The sequence below is a fragment of the Cetorhinus maximus genome, chromosome 21, assembly GCF_964194155.1.
Source record: "Cetorhinus maximus chromosome 21, sCetMax3.hap1.1, whole genome shotgun sequence".
NCBI classification, from domain to species: domain Eukaryota; kingdom Metazoa; phylum Chordata; class Chondrichthyes; order Lamniformes; family Cetorhinidae; genus Cetorhinus; species Cetorhinus maximus.
In genome coordinates this window covers 37,762,489-37,782,780 of record NC_135899.1, presented here as the reverse complement: position 1 = coordinate 37,782,780, position 20,292 = coordinate 37,762,489, and the positions used below count along the sequence as shown (strand labels likewise).

The window sequence follows — 20,292 nt, the reverse complement described above, 5'->3', positions numbered from 1 at the left end:
GTAAAATGAATGAAGAAATTATCCTGTAGATATTTACACACTGCATTGATCATGAAGCCAATCAGATCACAATGTACCACCCTTCAATAAAACTGCTTCAATTGTAACATACAATGGAAAAAAATTTGATTCAGGAAAACTCCTTGACAAATATGCAGCAACCACAAGTGCACAGGTTGTGGCCGAGAGTTCATGCTAATTGATGCCAGTTTTATTAGCGTAATCCGGCTGAAATTGACCGTGTCAGCAATTTTAAACAAAATTTGCATAAAGTGAGATTTCAACTTTCATGATCTTTAAAGCTGATTAATTAAACATTACCCAGGAAGCTGGTACCAGCCACAGAAATGACCACAGCCCCAGATGGGAATGAGAGTGGTGAGTTTCTGCTGATTGCACCTGTTTGAGGCGGCTCTTCAAATTACACTCAGGGTTTTATGCGTTCAGGCACCAACAGTCTTGAGACATCCCGGGAGAGGTGAATGAACCAGGAAATCCCAGGAGATGTGAATCGACTGGGATATCCTGGGAGAGGAACCGGATGAGGTGAATGTTCAGCCTCAGAAATTGGAGCTGAACTTCCACAGGGCGCCACCTCTGGACAGGGCAGGGCTGTCAGATATCACCTCATGAGGCATCTACTCACAAAATGAACCCCACCTCTATACCTAAGTCATGGAGTCACTCTGGGTAACAGTCACTCTCTGAGCAGTGGATCAGTCACCTCCCTCTCTCCTGTGTCACTCTCTCCTGTGCATGTGCTGATCTGACTACTGCCCATCATCGCTGCCTTGGACACTGTGGATCTTCCTCTTTTAATCTGCTGTCAAACACATCTGAGGCCACACTGATGTCAGTTTGAAAGCTTCCAAACATGAAGAATGCTATTTGCTCACCAGAAATCTCTGTCAAACGTTTACCAGGGGAACTGAGACAGCAGCTGCAATAAGTGAGGTTTTATTCAGATGGGACAATGACAAGTTTAAATCCCCACCTGATCTGCTGCTCAAAGTCGCCTCCGTTTCACCGGTCAGTTTCCCAAACTTCAGGAAACTCATGTTACTCCAGAAATATTTGGATTGGCTGTGAGAGACGTCAATCAGAGAGCCCCACCCACTCTGCCCATTCTCTCCTCTTCCTGTTCCACAGCTGCTTCACTTCCTGTAGGGACTCAAAACCAACTCAGGAGATGGTGAGTGAAGGAACACAATTTATAATAATTACATCACATAATATCCACACTAATCTTCAGGCAGCCTGACTATCCTGTGGGGAATCAGCTGTGGAAATGCCCCTTATGCTGTGTGAGAACATCCAGCTGAGAGAGCTGTTTACTCGGTGCTTTGTGCTGAACTGTTTGCCTGGAGCTGTGTGTTGGATATTGAGTGTGTTTATTGGAAGCATTTCCCTTCTGATTTACAGGCTGACTTTTGTTGATGGCTCATTACTGAATATGAGAAGGTGAGGTGTAATTATCTGGGAGGTGCAGAGTGTCTGAGGATTCTTACTGATTTCCGACTTTGTGTGTGTGTGTGTTTGGAGCTGGTTATTATTCTGTGGACTGAGAGTGGTCAGTTCTGTCTGTGTGTTGGGATCTGGATGTTTCCTGCCCTTCAAATCTCTCCCAAGACCTCCCACCGCCCTGTCTCTGTAACCTCCTCCAAAAGGGAAAATAAGAAAGACTTGCATTTATATAGAACCTTTCATGACCACCTGATGTCCCAGAGCTCTTTACAGCCAATGAAGTACTTTTGAAATGTGGTCACTGTTGTAATGTAGGAAACGTGGCAGCCAATGTGTGCACAGCAAGCTCCCACTGACAGCAATGTGATATTGACCAGATAATCAGTTTTTTAGCGGTGTTGACTGAGGGATTAATGTTGGTCAGAACTCCAGGGATAATTTCCCTATTCTTCTTCAAAATAGTGCCATGGGATCCTTGTCACCCACCTTAGAGAGAGCAGAAGTGGCCTCATTTCAGATCTCATCTGAAAGACGGCACCCCTGACAGCACAGCCACACTCCTTTAGTGCCGTGCTATTCTATGATCCTGTGTGATTCTATGAAGGGTTCTCCTTTTCCATCCCTGCCTCTCACTGTCATTTACCTATGTTGGTCAGGTATAGGGACACTGTGCTTAGGAAGAAGATCAAGTTCCATTCACAGGAGAGACCAGTGATGTCCTGCCTCAACTCATCTTCTGCTGAAACCCCCATCCAGACCTTTGTAGGCTCCAGACTCAATTATTCCAATGCTCTCCTGTCTGCTCTCACACCTTGCACTGTAAACTTGAGCTCCTCCAAAACTGTGCTGGAACTAACTGACACCAAGACCCATTTCCCAATCATCCCTGTGCTCACTGATCGACATTGGCTCCTGGTCAAGCAACACCTCAATTTTAAAATTCACATCCTTGTTTTCAAATCCCTCCATGGACTTGCCCTTCCCTATCCCTGTAACCTCCATAGCAATTAGGCTACCATAACTGGCGACACATTTATTGAAACGTCTTTTAATGCCTTCTTTAAAGATTTTACCTGAAGGCCTCAGCCTTTCCCAAAAGCCTGGGCTTGGATTTGATAGTTTTGCCCAGTGCTGTGGCTGATAGCTGAATTTGGGATGTGCAGTCTGAGCGAGTGCAGTGTATCTAATTTCCCAGGATAAACCAGAACCCTTCAATCAGCTACACTGAAGCAATATTTTCCTCAGCTTCTAGCACTTCATGCCCAGTGTGTTTTCTTCAAATAATTTTGGAAAACAAGGGAAGAATTTTCAAAATCTCCATTGAGTTAACATTTCTCCTGAGTGTTTTTTATATTAAACACGTACTCTAAGGATTACACTGTTCTTCACCAGCACAAATCGAGCTCACAGTGAATTGATGGTCCGTTTTACACTCCCCCCGACAGCCTTTTCCATTGCCCTCAGGTGCCTGGGAAGATGGGGGTCTGGGTGGAGGTCCTGGTCACTATCCAGTGTCCCTGCTGGAAACAGAGAGTGTGTGACAGTCAAGTGAGGAAAAAGAAAGGACTTGCATCTGACCCCCACACAGGGGAATAGCAGACTGGAACTCACTGTGGAACAGTCTCTAACTGAGAAGTCAGCCCCTTCAGCAAAGGAGGAGAGGGAGTTGGAGGAAATCATGTTTCCTTTTCCTGTTTTACAGAAGGATTGCACTGTACTACACCAGAGAATACAGAGAGGATGGATACCACGGATAGATCCTGACCATCACCCAAGGAACAACTGTGGGAAGACATCCAGTACCTTCACTGCATAGCTCAACACAGAGAAGGTTGGGCAGTGAAACCATCATCTGGAAATCGGTCGGGTCAGGGGAGCTTTGACATCATCAGATCTGAAACTGGTCAGTGGTGTGGAGCCTTCCATCAGAACCAACCTTTGCGAAGGTTCAGCTGTGGGCGATCGGTCAGAGTGAGGCTGGGAAGAAGTGTGAGTGGGTTCCAAGTGTGGTGAAAGCTTCAATCATTCATCAAGCCTCATGAACCATTGCATCCCTACAGGTGAGAGGCTGTTCAAGTGTGAGGAGGGCTCCACAGGCTCATATGATCTAACACACGAGGTGCATCTGTTGTCCAATATTTCACACAAAGACAGCTTCACGGAAGAGAAACCATTCAACTGTGAGGTCTGCAATCAAACCTTCGCACATTCATCAACACTCGTGAAACACCGACGTATTCACACCGGGGAGAAGCCATTCAAGTGTGAGGTGTGTTACAAGCGCTTTGTACAATCATCATATCTGGTGTATCATCGACGCATTCACACAGGGGAGAAACCGTACATATGCGATGCATGTGAGAAAACATTCCAACATGCGTTTGACTTCCGAAGATACCAACACGTGCATACTGGGTAGAAACTGTTCAAGTGTGTGTTGTGTGACAAAGCCTTCGCAAACTCTTCAACTCTCCTGAATCACCAGCGCATTCACACAGGGGATAAGCCGTTCAAATGTGAGGTGTGTAACAAGAACTTTGCATGATTATTGACCCTGGTGAATCACCAACGCATTCACACAGGGGAGAAACCATTCAAGTGTGAGGTGTGCAACAAATCATTCTCAGAATTACCGAACCTCCGCGCACACCAACGCGTTCACACAGGGGAGAAACGATTCAGGTGTGAGGATTGTGACAAAACTTTCACCCGATCCACTGATCTCCTGAGACACCAGAGGATTCACACAGGGGAGAAACCCTTCAAATGTGAGGTTTGTGACCAAGCCTTCACACAGCCATTGACGCTTCTGCAACACTAACGTGTTCACACTGGGAAGAAACCATTCAAGTGTGAGGTGTGTAATAAGGGCTTTGCACAGTTATCAGGGTTGGTGTATCATTGGCGCATTCACATGAGAGAAACCATTGAAATGTGAGGTGTGCAACCAAATACTTGTAAACTTATCAATCATGAAACACTGACATGCCCACCATGAGGAAAAGATGTTCAAGTGTGAGGTGCGTGAGGAGGAATCCACAGGTTCATAATATCTTGGAACACCTAAGGTGTACCTGTTGTTAACACAAGACAGCCACATGGAAGTGAAACCATTCAAGTGTGAGGGGTGTGGCCGAGCCTTCACACACTCATCGACACTCGTGAATCACCGATGCATTCACACTGGAGAAAAACCACTCAAGTGCGAGGTGTGTGATTAAATCCTTTACCCAGATTTCGAACCTCCTGGACCACCAGGCAACACCCCAACTAAATTACCCCTTAATTTTCTACATGCAATGGAATGCAAGCTCAGTCTGTGCAAACAGAAAATGGTGGAAAAGCAGCAGCTCCGGCAGCAACCGTGGAGAAAAAAACACAGTTAACGTTTTGAGTCCGTATGCCTTCTTCAGAGACATTTCCAGCATTTTCTGTTTCTTTTTCAGGTTTTTCTTTATCTCAGTCTGTGCAATCTGTCCTCAAAACTTAACTCTTTTAGCCCCAGGAATATTCTGGTAAATCTACGCTGCACTCCCTCCAAGGCTAATATATCCCTCCTGAGGTGCGGTGCCCAGAACTGAGCACAGTTCTCCAGATAGGGTCTAAACAGAGCTCTATACAGCTGGAACATAAATTCCACAAGGACACAGTTGGTTTGGAGGAGGAGAAGTTGTGGGTTATCTTTTCCCTTCAGGATGGTCCTGGAGTAATGAGCAGTTTTGGCAGAGGAAAGCAGGACCACTAGTGCTTGATGTGGTCCAGTCAGATCTGGTGATGGATGGCTAAACCAGTTGTGTACCAGTTACGCTCAAATTTTCATCCATTGGACTTGAGAAGCAGGGAGGTCGACTAGGAAGGGAGTAAAAGTGATTTTGGGAACAAGAGTGTCGAAGGTGGAAATGAGGGAGTGACTAAACCAGATTGACAGCTACAGAAGCATTGTGGTGAATGGAGGGCTAAAGGGCAGAGAGTTGGGAATTAGAAAGCGCTGTCCAACTCACCTGGGGGAAAAGTGTCTTCCAGGAATGGAAACTGATTGGTCCATGGACCCATGTGACTCTGAATCTCTGTAACCATTGGTGGGTTTGAATGATGGAAACGAGCTCCATCCTGTGTCACTAAAGTTCAGTGCCATTTCTGACCATCGGAATTGGGAGCCAGACTAAAGCACAGGGATTTTAAAGAAACTTCTGTCTGTCGTATTCTGAGAGAGTTGCCCCTGATGTGTGTGTGTTTGTGTGTGTGTGTTAGTAAAGTTAGTAAAGTGAATGGGTATGGGGTAGAATCGGATCCTGCTTTAGTTGATGATGTGAACTGTAGACAGATCCTCTTCAGGTGACGGGTGTTTGACTAATAGCATGGGGAATGTTTGTGCTCTCCTGTCTAGGAGGACTACTATCCTGAGTATGGTGAGGGAGTGGGGGTGAGTCTCTACAGACCTGAGTTCCCTCAGCCCATCATACCTCGATGTAATAACAGTGTGATATGTTCACCTTACACTCTTCCAAGATTCATTTCATGTTCTGGGAAAGATCTTGAGTCATTTTCAAATGTTTTATTATATTGGTTGATTCAAAGTTTGGTGTAAGCTGAATATTGTGTTGTTATTTGCTGTTTTATTGTTCTTCTGATTTATAACTCACATTAAATTCACTTCTTTCAGCTGAACTCAGTCTACCTGATTTGTCAGCATGGTGTGTCCCTATTCACTGAAACACTCAGGAGCCTACAGTAAGAGCCCTGTACACAATATATTGGTCAATGTCACTGTGGCTGGTTTACTTTCTCCATCAATGGGTTTATAATTTCCAGTTCACAGGAAGTATAACATTTCCCGAAGAAGAAAGATTTGTATTTATATATCAACTTTCATGAACATGGTGTCCAAAAACACTTCACAGCTTTTTGAACTTTGTCACTGTTGTAATGAAGGAAACCTGGCAGTCAATTTGTGCACAGCAAGCTCCCACAAACAGCAATGTGATTTTGACAACATAATCTGTTTTGGTGACATTGATTGTGGAATCCATATTGGCCAGGACATCACGGATGACTTCCCTGCTCTTCGACAAAGTATTCTTATGGGATCTGTTACATACAGCTCAGAGGGCAGATGGAGCCTTAGTTTCACTCATGTGAAAGATGGTCCCTCTGACATTGCAGCACTCCCTCAGCACTGCAGCAGAGTTTCAGCCTCAGTGCTCAAGTCTCTGGAGTAAGACTTCAACCCACAACCTTCTAACTCAGAGACGAGAGTGCTAACTAAGCCACAATTGACAACTATTTCTGTTGTATTAGATTCAGTTTCTAAGGGGTTAAGTCGCAGGGCTGTGTACAGAATGCTTTTCCCCCTGTAAAGTGGCAGCCTGAAAGTTTGATTTGATTTAAAGTGGTAACTAGTTAGAGCTGCAGGTGTCAGTGTTGTCTTTGTGTCTGGGTTCCTGAAGCTGTGAAAGGTGGTAAAGTCCCTGGTGTCAGGAGAAGTGAAACTGATGGAGAAAAGTGGGTAGACTCCAGGAGTGAGGAACAACCTACAGACTCAGTACTGATAGAGGATCCCCACATCAAGCAAAAACCAAACATCCTAAATCCCACTGACTCAAACACAGCCACACTTCAGAACAACCTGGTATTCCTCAGTGATACTGGTCAGCAGTGCACCCTCCCAGCACTAGATGCGCTGTGTCTGGAGGACTCTCTACCCCACCACCCCCCACCATCCTTCCCTCGCTCCCCCACCATTTGCCCTGGTCCTGCTCCCAATCGCGGCATGTGATGACATTAAGGTCAGTAATACAGGTGCGTCTGAGTGAGTAAGGCAGGTGAGTATTGATTCTGATCTGGGTGTGAGTGACCGGGGTTAGTTGGTATTGTTCACGGTTCTCTCTCTTTAGATGTCCCTCTCTCCTTTAAATCTACTGTTATCACCCCTCGCCTCAAAAAAAAAACACTTGATCCCTCCAGCCGTGCAAACTACTGTCCCATCTCCAACCTCCCTTTCCTCTCCAAAGTCCTTGAATGTGTTGACGTCTCCCAAATCCTGAAACGGGAGGTCTGGAAAGAGGTGCAGGGTGAGGGGCAGAGCAAGGAGTCAAGCACAGAGTATGATAGCAGGCGAGGGGCAAGAGGCCAACAGAGAAGTCTGGCGAGGAGTGAGAGTCACTCGACAAGTCACTCCCCCAGTCACAGAGTCAATCTTTTTACCACTCTCCTCAGTTTGCTTTCCTGTGCCCCTCTCTCCTGTGCATATACTGATCCCACCACTGCACGTCATCACTGCCTTGGATGCTGTGGGTCTACACTATCTCTGTAACCTCCTCAGAAAAGAAAGAAAAGACTTGCATTTATATGGAGCATTTCACAACCACCAGATCTCCCAAAGCTCTTTGCAGCCAATGAAGTACTATTGAAGTGTGGTCACTGCTGTAATGTAGGAAACATGGCAGGCAATGGGCACACAGCAAGCTCCCAAACTTTGTTAAAAGCAAAAAACTGCGGATGCTGGAAATCCAAAACAAAAACAAAAATACCTGTCACCAGGTATTCACACCAGGGAGAAACCATTCACGTGTGAGGTGTGTGAGATATTCTCACAGACATCGATCCTCCACAGACACCGATGGACTCACAGGGGAGAAAGCATTCACATGCGAGGTGTGTGACAAATCATACTCGGTGTCATCAGACCTCATTGAGACCATGATTATCATCAAACCAGTAGATCGACATGTCAGGAGCAGCACTGGCTCCCTCTCTGCCACTTGCCTCTCTGCCCACTGCCTCCTCTCTATCTGGGCTGAGATCAGGAACTATCCTCAACCCCAGCCCCACCCCCACCCCATCCATACAGATGAAGGTGCATTCTTCAGAGCTCCTTGACACACTGAGTTTGAACTAGTGTGCAGCCATTCCTATCCTGCTCTGCTGCCAGTTACAGGTTAAAACCCGATCTCCCTTTACAATGAGTCTGCCCCCTCACTGGGAGACAGCTTCACAGCGAGGGTCAGTAGGATAATGAACCATGAGGGGAATCACAAAGCTCCCACTGAATGCCAGATCAATTTCTGACATTTTACACAACAATAGACAACAACAACTTGCATTTATAAAGCACATTTAACATCTTTCAATGTCCCAAGGTGTTTCGCAAGCAGATTATCAAAGTTTGGGACAAAAACAAAAATACCTGGAAAAACTCAGCAGGTCTGGCAGCATCTGTGGAGAGGATCACAGTTAACGTTTTGAGTACGAATGACCCTTCAACAGAACTAAGTAAAAATGGAAGAGAGGTGAAATATAAGCTGGTATAAGGGGAGGTGGGACAAGTAGAGGTGGATAGAGGGCCAATGATAGGTGGAGATAACCAAAAGATGTCACAGACAAAAGGACAAAGAGGTGTTGGAGGTGTGATATCATCTAAGGAATGTGCTAATTAATGGTAGAAAGCAGGACAAGCAAGGTACAGATAGCCCTAGTTGGGGTGGGGTGGGGTGGGGTGAAGGAATCAAAAAATGCTAAAAGGTAGAGATAAAACAATGGATAGAAATACATTTAAAAATAATGGAAATAGGTGGGAAAAGAAAAATCTATATAAATTATTGTAAAAAAAAAAGTGGGGGATCGGAAAAGGGTTGCGGATGGAGGAGAGAGTTCATGATCTAAAATTGTTGAACTCAATATTCAGTCCAGAAGGCTGTAAAGTGCCGAGTCGGAAGATGAGGTGCTGTTCCTCCAGTTTGCGTTGAGCTTCACTGGAACAATGCAGCAGGCCAAGGACGGACATGTGGGCATGAGAGCAAGGTGGAGTGTTAAAATGGCAAGCGACAGGGAGGTCTGGGTAATGCTTGCGGACAGACCGAAGGTGTTCTGCAAAGCGGTCACCCAATCTGCGTTTGGTCTCTCCAATGTAGAGGAAACTGCATTGGGAGCAACGAATGCAGTAGGCTAAATTGAGGGAAGTGCAAGTGAAATGCTGCTTCACTTGAAAGGAGTGTTTGGGCCCTTGGACGGTGAGGAGAGGGTAAGTAAAGGGGCAGGTGTTGCACCTTCTGCGGTTGCATGGGAAGGTGCCGTGGGAGGGGGTTGAGGTGTAGGGGGTGATGGAGGAGTGGACCAGGGTGTCCCAGAGGGAACAATCCCTGTGGAATGCCGCCGGGGGGTGAATGGAAGATGTGTTTGGTGGTGGTATGATGCTGGATTTGGCGGAAATGGTGGAGGATGATCCTTTGAATGCGGAGGCTGGTGGGGTGATAAGTGAGGACAAGGGAGACCCTATCATGTTTCTGGGAGGGAGAGGAAGGTGTGAGGGCGAATGCACGGGAGATGGGCCGGACACGGTTGAGGGCCCTGTCAACCACCGTGGGTGGAAATCCTCGGTTAAGGAAGAAGAAAGACATGTCAGAGAAACTGTTTTTGAAAGTGGCATCATCAGAACAGATGCGATGGAGGCGAAGGAACTGAGAGAATGGGATGGAGTTCTACAGGAAGCGGGGTGTGAGGAGCTGTGGTCGAGGTAGCTGTGGGAGTAAGTAGGCTTGTAATGGATATTTATGGACAGTCTATCACCAGAAATTGAGACAGAGAGATCAAGGAAGGGAAGGGAAGTGTCAGAGATGGACCATGTGAAAATGATGGAGGGGTGGAAATTGGAAGCAAAATTAATCAATTATTCCAGGTCCAGACAAGAGCATGAATCAGCACCGAAGTAATCATCGATGTACCGGAGAAAGAGTTGTGGGAGGGGGCCGGAGTAGGACCGGAACAAGGAATGTTCCATAAAGAGACAGGCATACCTGGGGCCCATGCGGGTACCCATAGCCACACGTTTTATTTGGAGGAGGTGAGAGGAGATTAAGGAGAAATTGTTCAGTGTGAGAACAAGTTCAACCAGATGGAGGAGAGTAGTGGTGCATGGGGATTGTTCGGGCCTCTGTTCAAGGAAGAAGCGGAGAGCCATCAGACCATCCCGGTGGGGGATGGAGGTGTAGAGGGATTGGACGTCCATAGTGAAGATGAGGCGGTTGGGGCCAAGGAACTGGAAATTGTTGATATGATGTAGGGTGTCAGAGGAATCACGGATATAGGTGGGAAGAGACTGGACAAGGGGAGAGAGAATGGAGTCAAGATAGCAAGAAATGAGTTCCGTGGGGCAGGAACAGGCTGACACGATTTGTCTGCCGGGACAGTCCTGTTTGTGGATTTTGGGTAGGAGTTAGAAGTGGGCCGTCAAAAGTTGGGAGACTATCAGGTTGGAAGCTGTGGAAGGAAGATCTCCAGAGGAGATGAGGTCAGTAACAGTCCTGGAAACAATGGCTTGATGTTCAGTGGTGGGGTCATGGTCCAGGGAGAGGCAGGAGGAAGTGCCTGTGAGTTGATGTTCAGCCTCTGCGAGGTAGAGATCAGTGAGCCAGACAACAACAGCACCACCCTTGTCAGCGGGTTTGATGACAATGTCAGGGTTGGACCTGAGAGAACGGAGTGCAGCAAGTTCAGAGAGAGACAGGTTAGGGTGGGTGAGAGGAGCAGAGAAATTGAGACAACTAATGTCACGCCGACAGTTCTCAATGAAGAGATCAAGAGAAGGTAAGAATCCAGAGGGAGGGGTCCAGGTGGAGGGAGAATATTGGAGGTGGGTGAACTCTTCGTCCGCCGCCTTCGTCTCCATGCTCACTTCTTTGGGCAGGAGTCCTCTCCCCGTTCAACAGATCCTTTTACCCACCTCCAATATTCTCCCTCCACCTGGACCCCTCCCTCTGGATTCTTACCTTCTCTTGATCTTTTCATTGAGAACTGTCGGCGTGACATTAGTCGTCTCAATTTCTCTGCTCCTCTCACCCACTCTAACCTGTCTCTCTCTGAACTTGCTGCACTCCATTCTCTCAGGTCCAACCCTGACATTGTCATCAAACCCGCTGACAAGGGTGGTGCTGTTGTTGTCTGGCGCACTGACCTCTACCTCACAGAGGCTCAGCGTCAACTCGCAGACACTTCCACCTACCTCTCCCTGGACCATGACTCCATCACTGAACATCAAGCCATTATTTCCAGGACTGTTACTGACCTCATCTCCTCTGGAGATTTTCCTTCCACAGCTTCCAACCTGATAGTCTCTCAACCTCGGACGGCCCGCTGCTACCTCCTACCCAAAATCCACAAACAGGACTGTCCCGGCAGACAGATCGTGTCAGCCTGTTCCTGCCCCATGGAACTCATTTCTTGCTATCTTGACTCCATTCTCTCTCCCCTTGTCCAGTCTCTTCCCACCTACGTCCGTGATTCCTCTGACACCCTACATCATATCAACGATTTCCAGTTCCCTGGCCCCAACCGCCTCCTCTTCACCATGGACGTCCAATCCCTCTACACCTCCATCCCCCACCGGGATGGTCTGATGGCTCTCCGCTTCTTCCTCAAACAGAGGCCTGAACAATCCTCATCCACCACTACTCTCCTCCGTCTGGCTGAACTTGTTCTCACACTGAACAATTTCTCCTTAAATTCCTCTCACATCCTCCAAATAAAAGTTGTGGCTATGGGTACCCGCATGGGCCCCAGCTATGCCTGTCTCTTTGTGGAACATTCCTTGTTCCAGTCCTGCTCCGGCCCCCTCCCACAACTCTTTCTCCGGTACATCGATGATTACTTCGGTGCTGCTTCATGCTCTCGTCGGGACCTGGAAAAATTTATTAATTTTGCTTCCAATCTCCACCCCTCCATCATTTTCACATGGTCCATCTCTGACACTTCCCTTCCCTTCCTTGACCTCTCTGTCTCAATTTCTGGTGATAGACTGTCCATCAATATCCATTACAAGCCTACCGACTCCCGGAGCTACCTCGACTACAGCTCCTCACACCCCGCTTCCTGTAAGGACTCCATCCCATTCTCTCAGTTCCTTTGCCTCCGTCACATCTGTTCTGATGATGCCACTTTCAAAAACAGTTTCTCTGACATGTCTTCCTTCTTCCTTAACCGAGGTTTTCCACCCACGGTGGTTGACAGGGCCCTCAACCGTGTCCGGCCTATCTCCCGCGCATCCGCCCTCACACCTTCGGCTCCCACCCAGAAACATGATAGGGTCCCCCTTGTCCTCACTTATCTCCCCACCAGCCTCCGCGTTCAAAGGATCATCCTCCGCCATTTCCGCCAAATCCAGCATGATGCCACCACCAAACACATCTTCCCTTCACCCCTGGGGCAGCATTCCACAGGGATCATTCCCTCCGGGACACCCTGGTCCATTCCTCCATCACCCCCTACACCTCAATCCCCTCCCACGGCACCTTCCCATGCAACCGCAGAAGGTGCAACACCTGCCCCTTTACTTACCCTCTCCTCACCGTCCAAGGGCCCAAACACTCCTTTCAAGTGAAGCAGCATTTCACTTGCGCTTCCCTCAATTTAGTCTACTGCATTCGTTGCTCCCAATAAGGTTTCCTCTACATTGGAGACCCCAAGCGCAGACTGGGTGACCGCTTTGCAGAACACCTTCGGTCTGTCCGCAAGCATTACCCAGACCTCCCTGTCGCTTGCCATTTCAACACTCCACCCTGCTCTCATGCCCGCATGTCAGTTCTTGGCCTGCTGCATTGTTCCAGTGATGCTCAACGCAAACTGGAGGAACAGCACCTCATCTTCCGACTAGGCACTTTACAGCCTTCCGGACTGAATATTGAGTTCAACAATTTTAGATCATGAACTCTCTCCTCCGTCCCCACCCCCTTTCTGATCCCCCACTTTTTTTTTTACAATAATTTATATAGATTTTTCTTTTCCCACCTATTTCCATTATTTTTAAATGTATTTCCATGCATTGTTTTATCTCTACCTTTTAGCATTTTTTTATTCCTTCACCCCACCCCACCCCAACTAGGGCTATCTGTACCTTGCTTGTCCTGCTTTCTACCATTAATTAGCACATTCCTTAGATAATATCACCACCTCCAATACCTCTTTGTCCTTTTGTCTGTGACATCTCCTGGTTATCTCCACCTATCACTGGCCCTCTATCCACCTCTACTTGTCCCACCTCCCCTTAAACCAGCTTATATTTCACCTCTCTTCTATTTTTACTTAGTTCTGTTGAAGGGTCATTCGTACTCAAAACGTTAACTGTGGTCCTCTCCACAGATGCTGCCAGACCTGCTGAGTTTTTCCAGGTATTTTTGTTTTTGTCCCAAACTTTGTTAATCTGCTTGCGAAACACCTTGGGACATTGAAAGATGTTAAATGTGCTTTATAAATGCAAGTTGTTGTTGTCTATTGTTGTGTAAAATGTCAGAAATTGATCTGGCATTCAGTGGGAGCTTTGTGATTCCCCTCATGGTTCATTATCCTACTGACCCTCGCTGTGAAGCTGTCTCCCAGTGAGGGGGCAGACTCATTGTAAAGGGAGGTCGGGTTTTAACCTGTAACTGGCAGCAGAGCAGGGTAGGAATGGCTGCACACTAGTTCAAACTCAGTGTGTCAAGGAGGTCAATGCACCTTCATCTGTATGGATGGGGTGGGGGTGGGGGTGGGGTTGAGGATAGTTCCTGATCTCAGCCCAGATAGAGAGGAGGCAGTGGGCAGAGAAACAAGTGGCAGAGAGGGAGCCAGTGCTGCTCTTGACATGTCGATCTACTGGTTTGATGATAATCATGGTCTCAATGAGGTCTGATGACACCGAGTATGATTTGTCACACACCTCGCATGTGAATGCTTTCTCCCCTGTGAGTCCATCGGTGTCTGTGGAGGATCGATGTCTGTGAGAATGATATTTCACACACCTCACACTTGAATGGTTTCTCCCTGGTGTGAATACGCTGGTGACATCTGTGGAGGATCGATGACTGTGAGAATGGTTGATCAGAAACCTCACACTTGTAGGGTTTTTCACCTGTGTCAGTCCTCTGGTGTATCAGGAGATCGGAGGAGTGGGTGAAAGCCATCTTACAAACTTTGCACCTGAATGGTTTCTCCTGTGTGAATGTGTTGGTGTCTACAAAGGGCTGAGGGTCCTAAGAATGATTTGTCACACAGCTCATGTGAACGATTTCTCCTCTGTGTGAATCCTCTGATGGAGCAGGAATTGAGATGGTCTTGAAATGATTTGTCACACACCTTGCAATGAATAGTTTCACCCCAGTGTGAATGAGTTTGTGCCCAGTGCTGTGGCTGATAGCTGAATTTGGGATATGCAGTCTGAGTGAGTGCAGTGCATCTAATTTCCCAGGATAAACCAGAACCCTTCAATCAGCTGCACTGAAGCAATATTTTCCTTAGCTTCTAGTACTTCCTGCCCAGTGTGTTTTCTTCAAATAATTTTGGAAAACAAGGGGAGAAATTTCAAAATCTCCATTGAATTAACATTTCTCCTGAGTGTTTTTTTTATATCAAATACATAGCCTGGGGTAAAACTGGTCTTTGCCAGCACGATTCACGCTCACTGTGAACTGACTGCCCATTTTACCCGACTGTGTTTTCCATTGCCCTCACGGTGCCTGGGAAGATGGGGGGCCTGGGTGGAGGAAAGAAAGTAGCCATGTTGTCTGCTCCTGGTCACTATCCAGTGTCCCTGCTGGAAACAGAGGGTGTGCGACAGTCAAGTGAGAAAAAAGAAAGGACTTGCATCTGATCCCCCACACTGGGGAATAGCAGCCCGATACTCACTGTGGAACAGTATCTAACTGAGGAGTCAGCCCCTTCAGCAAAGGAGGAGAGGGAGTTGGAGGAAATCATGTTTCCTTTTCCTGTTTTACAGAAGGATTGCACCGTACTACACCAGAGAATACAGAGAGGGTAGACACCACAGATAGACCCTGACCATCACCTAAGGAACAACTGTACAACTGTGGGAAGACATCCAGTCACTTCACAGCATTGCTCAACACAGAGAAGGTTGGGCAGTGAAACCATCATCTGGAAATCGGTCGGGTCAGGGGAGCTTTGACATCATCAGATCTGAAACTGGTCAGTGGTGTGGAACCTTCCATCAGAACCAACCTTTCCGAAGGTTCGGCTGTGGGTGATCGTTCAGGGTGAGGCTGGGAAGAAGTGTGTGTGGACTCCAAGTGTGGTGAGAGCTTCAATTGTTCATCGAGCCTCATGAACCACTGACTCATTCCTACAGGTGAGAGGCTGTTCAAGTGTGAGGTGTGTGAGGCTTATAAGGTCTCCTAACAGTCAACGTGCATCTGATGAACAGCCACATGGAAGTGAAACCATTTAAATGCGAGGTGTGAAAGAAATCATTCTCGTGTCATCGACCGTCCTCGAACACCAACGCATTCACACTGGGGAGAAACCATTCAACTGTGAGATGTGTGACCGAATCTTCGCACAGTCATTGATCCTCATGAAACACCGATGGGTACACACTGGTGAGAAGGCTTTCAAGTGTGAGGTGTGCAACAAATCCTTTTCACTGTCATTGAATCTCCACACACCCCAATGCAGTCACACAGGCGAGGGACCATTCATGTGTGAGGTGTGTGACAAATCATTTTCGCAGTTAACGACCCTCCGTGAACACCAACGCAGAGAAACCATTCACATGCGAGGAGTGCAAAAAATCATTCTCACGCATATCGACATTCCTTAGACACCAACGCATTTACACCAGTGAGAAACCATTCTCATGCAATATGTGCAACACAGCATTTTCGGAGCCAAAGTCCCTCCATGTGCACCAATGCATTCATATTGGGGAGAAATTATTCACGTGTAAGTTATGCGCTACATCATTTTCACACTCATCAACCCTCTGCGCGCACTAACACATTTACACTGGGGAGAAACCATTCATGTGCGACGTGTGTGCTAAATCATTTCCGCAATTATCGTACCTCCGCGTACACCAACGTGTGCACATCGGGGAGAAACCGTTCAAATGTGAAGTATGTGACAAAGCCTTCACACGATCATCAAACCTCTTGGCCCATCAGAGGATCCACACAGGGGAGAAACCCTTCAAGTGTGATGTTTGTGATAAAGCTTTTGTCAGGTCCTCGAGCCTCCTGATACATCAGAGCATTCACACAGGAGAGAAACCCTTCAGGTGTGAGGTTTGTGAAATGACTTTCACCGAATCCTCTGGTCTCCTGAGGCACCAGAGAGGTAACACAGGAGAGAAGCCCTTCAAGTGTAAGGTGTGTGAACAAGCCTTCACACAGTCATCAAACCTCCGGAGTCACCAACACATTCACAATGGGGAGAAGACGTTGCCATGCAAGGTGGGAGACAAATCCTTCTGAACGTCATTGGATCTCCTGCTCCCTCAGAGGATCCACACGTGAGTAACCCTGCAAGTGTGAGGTTTGTGATAAATTTTTTCATAGCTTCTTCACTGTCCTGGGAAACCAGAGGATTCACACTGGAGAGAAGCTCCTCAGGTGTGATGTCTGTGACAAAGCTTTCACCCACTCCTCCGATCTCCTGAAGCATCAGCAGATCCACACTGGTAGGAAACCATTCGGGTGTGAGGTATGTGTATGTGTAAGTCGAGAAGGCTTTCACACAGTCAGTGTATCTCCTAGTCCATCAATGCACTCACACAGGGGGGAAACCCTATCAGTGTGAGTTCTGTAAGAAAGCAATCGTACAGTTATCCGACTTCCTGGAACATCAGCTAAACTGCACGGGAGACAAACCCTTCCAGTGTGACATGTGCCAGAATTGTTTCACCAACTCCTCCTCTCTCACCATACACCAACGTCTCCACAGGGACTTGGAGCTGGGTACTGACAGTTGTCTGTGTTATTTACCCTCCAGTACTCACACAGGGAGCTATCATTCCAAAACACTGTCTGTCTCAAACCTCCCCCACCATCAGTCCAATTGTTTAAACAAGGCCAATTTAACCTTTGACCAGATTGCCAAGCATCACAGACTGTATAGAAGCTCCTGTATGAACTCAGTATCCTTTCAGTACAGTGTCAGGTACAAGTCATTCACTGACTCTCACTCTGACCAACAAGGCAATCAGATACTCAGTGGTTAGAAAGTCTTCAGCTTCTGATCTATTAACACACGCACTCCGTGGAAGGGCCATTCCTGGGGTAGTAATGGGGGTACTTCAATCAGCCTTAGCATCTCTGGCCTGTGGAGGGGGAGAATCAGCCAGGAACCCGTTCCTCATCAGTGACCCCAGCTGGGAATTCAGGGGGAGGGCAAGATGTGTCTCAGTTGTGACAGTCAAAAAAAGATTTGCATGTCATGATGATCAGCATATTGTTGGATCTCTCAGACTCTCTCTTCCCACCAGATTTGCTTTATCTATTGGATTTGTCTTTGGGTGTCAGTCTTGAGCTGTCGAAATGCTGCCTTTTTGAGTTGTGACCTTGGATTGTTCTGCCAGACAATAAAAGCTGATCATTTTTGTTCCAGGAGGTCACATATTTGAGCTCGTCGAACCAGTCCTGGTGATGATGAAGCTCAAAACCAATGGACAGATTGATTGTGAACTGGACCTTCGGTCAGGCTGTTTTAGGGCTGATGTGGACTTTTGGACCTTGTGATGTCTTGGTGCTGGGTGGATGTTCATCAGCAATTGAACAAGTCGATGATCTGCCCAGCAGGCATCAGACTCCCACATGGATCGAGTGATACAGACATCACTTAGAGCTTTGACTTGGCTTTAGACCTTCCAGAGGAACCTCTGACATGGGGCAGGACCTTCTGGTTGGCGAGCGGGGGTGGGGCCCGCTCACCGACGCGTAAAATGACGCAGGATGACTTCGGGTGGAACTCCCGATATTACCCCACGTCATTTCCATTTTCAGGTCGGTGGGGGCACAGCCAAGTCAGCTGCGCGCCCGCCGACCTGTCAATGGCCCATTGAGGCCATTGAGACACTAATTAAAATCATTAATGGACCTGCCCGTCCAACCTTAAGGTTGGTGGGCCGGCCAGGAGCCCTTCAGAAAAAGCATGAAACCTCATCCACGGGCGGGATGAGGTTTCATGAGGGTATTTAAATTTTTAATAAAGGTTTCAGTTAAAGTTATGGACATGTCCCAACTCATGTGACAGTGTCGCATAAGGGGACATGTCAGGGAAATTTTCCTATCATTTTTATTGCAAATTTTAATTCGGAGCCGACCTCCCTGAGGCAGCACTTAGCCTGAAGGAGATCAGTGCGCTCTTTCGTGCGCATGCATGACTGGGAGCGCCGATCGGAGGTGCACACACCCGCTCCCGCACTTCCCCTCCGACGGGGGGGAAATTTTTCCTATGGTCTTTGTTGCCAGACATCCAAGAAGAAGATCTAGAACAACATCAGGAATTCTTCATTACATTCATCAACATGACCAAAGCATTTGACTCAGTAAATCCTGAGACTCTGTGGATTGTGCTCCAATGATTTGGATGTCCAAGAAACTTCCTCACAATTCTGCAATTGCTTCATGATGATATGACTGCAGCTGTCTTGAGTAGAAGACCTGAAACAGAAGCCTTCAAAATCCAGACTGGTGTCAAGCAAGGCTGTGTGAGAGTCCCCATTCTATTTACAATCTACCTGACAGTGACTATGCACCTCATCAAAGATCAACTGCCCTCTGGTGTCAGTATTAAATACCATCGAGATGGGAAACTAATTTACCTCGGTCACCTCCGTGCCAAAACTAAACTGACCACCATGGATACACATGGGCTACAGTTTGCAGACAACTGCAGCTTTACTGTCCACTCAACAACAAATTTCCAAGCCACTCTGGAGCACTTCAATTCAGCATGTATTTGTATGATGGAAACGAGCTCTATCCTGTGCCAGTAAAGTTTGGTGTCATTTCTGACCATCGGAATTTGGAGTCAGATTTAAGCACAGGGATCTTAAAGAAACTTCTATCTGTAGTATTCTGAGGGAGTTTCCCCTGATGTAGGTGTGTGTATTAGTAAAGTGAGCCAGCTCTCAGGAGTGGGTATAGGGTAGAATGAGACCCTGCTTTAGTTGGTGATGTGAATTATAGACAGATCCTCTTCAGGTGATGTGTGTTTGACTAATACCATGGGTAATGTTTGTACTCTCCTGTCTGGGAGGAGTACTATCCTGAGTATGGTGAGGGAGTGGGGGTGAATCTCTACAGACCTGAGCTCCCTCAGCCCATCATACGTTAGTGTAATAAAGGTGTGATATGTTCACCTTACACTTTTCCAAGATTCATTTCATGTTCTGGGAAAGATCTTGAGTCATTTTCAAATGCTTTGTTATTTTGGTTGATTCAAAGTTTGGCGTAAGCTGAATACTGTGTTGTTTAGAACCTTAGAAAAGTTACAGCACAGAAGGAGGCCATTCGGCCCATCTTGTCCATGCCAGCCCGAGGACACCCAAGTGCCCTTTCTAATCCCACCTACCTGCACTCGGCCCAAAGCCCTGCAGCTTACAGCACTTTAGGTGCAGATCCAGGTACTATTTAAAAGAGTTTAAAGTTTCTGCCTCTACCACCAACTTGGGCAGCATATCCCAGACACCCACTACCCTCTGCGTAAAAAAGTTCTTCCTCATGTCCCCCCTACACCTTCTGCCACCTATCTTGAATCTATGTCCCCTGGTTCTAGAATTCTCATCAAGGGAAACAATTTTATCCTGTCCACTCTATCTATTCCCCTCATAATTTTGTACACCTCAATCAAGTCACGTCTCAGCCTTCTTTGTTCAAAGGAAAATAACCCCAACCTATCCAATCTCTCCTTGTAGCTACACTTTTCTAACTCTGGTAACATTCTTGTAAACCTCCTCTGCACTCTCTCCAGAGCTATTACGTCCTTCCTGTAATGTGACCAGAACTGCACACAATACTCCAGTTTGTCTGCTGTTTAATCAATTGATTTGTAAGTCACAATAAATTC

At 47.1% G+C, this 20,292-nt stretch overlaps 1 protein-coding gene and 1 pseudogene across 2 annotated transcripts in view; both read left to right on the top strand.

The window, feature by feature from the left end:
* Positions 1-20,292, top strand: part of LOC144695247 (uncharacterized) — a 486,191-nt gene that overhangs the window by 398,329 nt on the left and 67,570 nt on the right. Inside the window, exon 2 of one of the 2 annotated variants that reach the window (XM_078566146.1) lies at positions 15,206-15,295. The exons of the other annotated variant lie outside the window; for it this stretch is intronic. The gene's annotated coding sequence lies outside the window, so the exon portion shown is untranslated. The remainder of the gene's footprint in view (positions 1-15,205; positions 15,296-20,292) is intronic. 2 annotated transcript variants of the gene reach the window in all.
* LOC144695238 (uncharacterized) lies at positions 15,611-16,752 on the top strand (annotated as a pseudogene).